The sequence below is a fragment of the Ornithodoros turicata genome, chromosome 1 (assembly GCF_037126465.1).
Source record: "Ornithodoros turicata isolate Travis chromosome 1, ASM3712646v1, whole genome shotgun sequence".
Taxonomy (NCBI): Eukaryota; Metazoa; Arthropoda; class Arachnida; order Ixodida; family Argasidae; genus Ornithodoros; species Ornithodoros turicata.
Window position 1 is genome coordinate 157,248,472 of NC_088201.1, and position 4,257 is coordinate 157,252,728.

General features: G+C 41.8%; 1 long non-coding RNA gene across 1 annotated transcript; it reads right to left on the reverse strand.

The window, feature by feature from the left end:
- Nucleotides 1–218: 218 nt before the first annotated feature.
- On the reverse strand, nt 219–3,304 carry LOC135371591 (uncharacterized). Its single transcript, XR_010415652.1, has 3 exons — nt 3,225–3,304; nt 952–1,167; nt 219–889 (listed from the first exon to the last, which is right to left on the reverse strand). It is a non-coding gene; the product is annotated as an uncharacterized LOC135371591 (long non-coding RNA).
- Nucleotides 3,305–4,257: the final 953 nt, after the last annotated feature.

A 4,257-nucleotide genomic window follows, 5' to 3' on the forward strand; every position in this document is an offset into this window, starting at 1 on the left:
TCTATAGCCAATAAGTGAATTTTCTTTTCACACCCGAGTTTTGGGGGTCGCGACACGTGCACTCCCTGATCGACGTACTCGTACACGTAAACGGATATCTTGTTTTTGTCTTCGAATTCGTCCAGATCAGAAAATGAAACGGGGAAGTGGCTTGGCCACCAGTAATCTACTGCATAATTTTCACATTTTTTCCACCAATTCCTTTCCTGTGGGTGCAGGAGAGCGAGCGTATTGTATTTAAAACATTCGCCCTCCTTGCGTGCTGGTAAATGGATATTCGTTAACACGTTCCTGCGTTTAGCCAGATTCGTGGGAAGTACCCCATTGCACCCGAATTTTTTAGTTTTCACAGCAGAAATACACATTTGAACTTTTTGGACGTCAGTGGATACAAACCCACTACCCTCGCGCTGGTAATTTTCAATGCGCCCGGTGGACTCCTGAATCACATCCATCAAAGTATTTGCGATAGCTCCGTCGCTGTGGACTTCGCGAGCAAGCGCCATAAAATGAGCTATGTGCGCGGTTACATCCCCTCGATTTTCTTTCATCATTAGAACGTCAGAACAAATGCAAAACCTAAAGGGTATTCTTTGCGCTCGCAAAATAGCAATTATATTGTGGAGGTGGTTCATTAAATATTGTCGCAAGTCCTCTACTCCCTGATCGTGAACAGATGCCAATAGCACAAACGCTTTGACGATACCTCGAAATGCGCTATCAGTTTGAAAGAAAGGCAGGAAGGAAATGTCCACATAGGGATGTGATCGCTCGACGTGAGCATGCAATGTGGCAGGTGAAATGTCTGGAGAAGATGGTGAATTCTCTTCCAATGGCTCATCATCCCCGATATCATGAGGATCAAAAAAGCAGAACACGCATCTAGGCACTGAAAAAAAGAAGAAGCACTAAGAAAACGTGCACCACAAAGCGTGGATGAAAAATACTCACTCTTGAAGCGAGCTCCGCACACTCCCGAAGTGACGCGAAGACTGCTCCCTCTTTACACATCCTCCCCATTTATATAGCGGCGACCTCGCTGCATGCCCCAACATGCACGGGTGCGGCGAGTCGTCATAGCCTAAAAATAACCTGCTCTGCACGTTCAAGGCCGCAGCTTGCCCTTGGCTTCACGTAATGCTCCGTCCGCCTACACCATTGCCGTACCTGAGCGCAAAGTTCGCTCTCATCACATGTCATTCCGATATGCAAGTTGCTTTCATGAGCAGGCACACAACCATCCCTTTTTGTTCACAGTGGCTGTGGAATTTCAATAATATTACTTAAAAGAAACAAATTGCAGTGAAATGCAGATTCATCTCAGACAGGAATTTCTACCCTCAGCGTTAAACCCTCAGATACCAGCATTTCTGCTCAAATAGCAAAATAGCTATGACCTCAAAAATTAAACACATGCTAACAAACTACCATCAACTGCTATCAGACAATTATTGCATAATGCTAAATACTCAATTGCATTGCCCCTAAGTGAAGAAAGCGCAGGACAAGGGTACACAAATTCACTTAAGCGATGAGGGAAAAGGCTTAAAACCTCAGGAATAAGCACAGAGTCACCACACATCGCTACGCAGCTAACACAAGATAACAACAAGATACTAGCGGCGGGTAAGATTGTAACACTGCTAAACAAGCCCCAACATGCCATGATGACGTCACAAACCAGGAAAAAAGCACACACAGCAGCTCAGGAATGCACAAGGAGAGGAGCTTTATTTGAATCTCTACTCCTGGCTCAGACACCAACATTTCTGCTCAAATACCCATAACTGCAAGATTAAGCACTGCTTACTTTATCAAGATATCGAACACCCAACAAAATCAAACAAACAACCCCACTTCCACTGACAGAACACTATTCAGCTTTTACGCAGGAGGCTTTCTTCTACATAAAAGTAGAGAAAATAAGAAAAGAGCAGCGAAAAATTACACGCACTTTTGCTCGCATAGCTATAAGAGAAAAAAAAAAATAAAATAACGACGCACACGCTAATAAACTGTGACAAAGACACCCATTTCTGCTATCAGATAATTATTGCTTAATGCTACATACAGTCGCATTGTCCCTGCGTAAAGAAACCACAGGACAAGGGTACACAAATTCACTTAAACGATGAGGGAAAAGGCTTAAGACCTCAGGAATAGTCGCAGAGTCACCACACATCGCTACGCAGTTAACAAAAGATAACAACAAGATACTAGCGGCGGGTAAAATTGTAACACTACTAAACAAGCCCAAACATACCATGATGACGTCACAAACCAGGAAAAAAGCACACGCGCGCGCACACAGCAGCTCAGGAATGCACAAGGAGAGGTGCTTTATTGGAATCTCCACTCCAGGCTCAGACACCAACATTTCTGCTCAAATACCCATAACTGCAAGATTAAGCACTGCTTACTTCATCAATATATCGAGCACCCAACAAAATCTAACAAACAAACAAACAAAAACAAACAAACCCACTTTCCGTGATAGCTATAACTGCAAAAAAAAAAAAAAACGAGGCACATGCTAATAAACGGGAAAAAAGGCACTCATTTCTGCTATCAGATTGTTATTGCATAATTCTACATACACAGTCGCGTTGTCCCTGTGAAAAGAGAGCACAGGACAAGGGTACGCTGGTTTTTTTACGAGTGAAAATTACAATAAGAAGCCACCTGCTATGCAAGTGCAACAACCCTTATTTTTAAACCAACACTTCATGCAATACCACATAAATTTATCACTCGAGTCACACGAAAAGGCATACACAATGTACTTACTGGTTAAGTGGGGTCACAGTCGCACACACACACACACACACACACACACACAACACAGACACAACGAGCGACAGTGAAAAATAAGAAATTACACGCAATTCTGCTCGAATAGCAAAGTGTCAAGCATGACAAAACAGATTTTCTATCACCAGAAAATTATTAAACAGAATAACACAATTTCGCAAAAATTAAGCTTGTGTGGCAAACACACAACCTGAGGAACACACCTATTCACATCTGCTTTCTGAATTTGTTATACAGGCGTGAGCGATTCGATAAGAATAAAGCACTCTGCTTGGAGAAAGCATATATCATGTGTAACGCAGTCTACTCTATTGAAAATGCGATAAACCTTATTTTTCAAGCAAAAAAATCACAGTCGGCATAATATACGGCAATATCGGCAGTATCACTGAAGTCAAACACAATGAACTTACTTGTCAAGTGGGGACCCAGCTGCACAAACGCGCACGCACACTCACACATTTTTAGTGCCTCACAACGAGCAAAAACCCAAGGTCTATTCACAGCCACATAAATTCATTATTCCTCACGTCAATAATTATCCAACCATCGTCAAAACGGGGAACACGCATATGCCAATGCGAAACAATAGGCCTTCCCGCCGGATGTAATACGATATCGCCAGTCGACCGTTCCAAAGCAAAAAAGAAACACAGCATCTCAGGAATGCATGTTGCCTATACATCCAAGAACAGCGTGCAGCAATTATAACACAGAATGAGATTCATTTCCTTGTACTTTTGTTTTGCTTGCATATAAATATTTCACAAGAAATATTAGAGAGTGAAAAAGGAGAACAGCATTCGCTACACCCTGTAGCTCTTATCATTTTTAAACAAACCAGTTTTCATATGTTCATAACCACACTACCATTCACTAAATAGGGGAGTCACTAATGATTCAAATAAGATAAAATATCATTCCATCATCATTGATTGCAAACTTCACGCAAGAATAAGCAACTGCTGCGTGTCGTATTTTTCTTATAGGAAACACCAAATGGACTCAATCTCGCCCTGTTAAATACCAACAGCAACGATTTTTTTTGTATTTAGTGTTTATTTTTGTCCTTTCCAGCAGCTCATTACTTTGTGCGAGTCATCAAAAATTAAAAATTTCTGATCTGCTGACAAAACAGCGTACGGGGAAACGATAACGGAGCGCGCGTCATTGCGTCAAGCGTGTCCTAACTGCGTGAACGGGCCCAATGCAGCTCACGTGGGGGGGCACACTGTTTTATCAGCAGATGAGAAATTTTTAATTTTTGATGACTCGCACAAAGTAATGAGCTGCTGGAAAGGACAAAAATAAACACTAAATACAAAAAAAAATCGTTGCTGTTGGTATTTAACAGGGCGAGATTGAGTCCATTTGGTGTTTCTTATAAGAAAAATACGACACGCAGCAGTTGCTTATTCTTGCGTGAAGTTTGCAATCAATGATGAT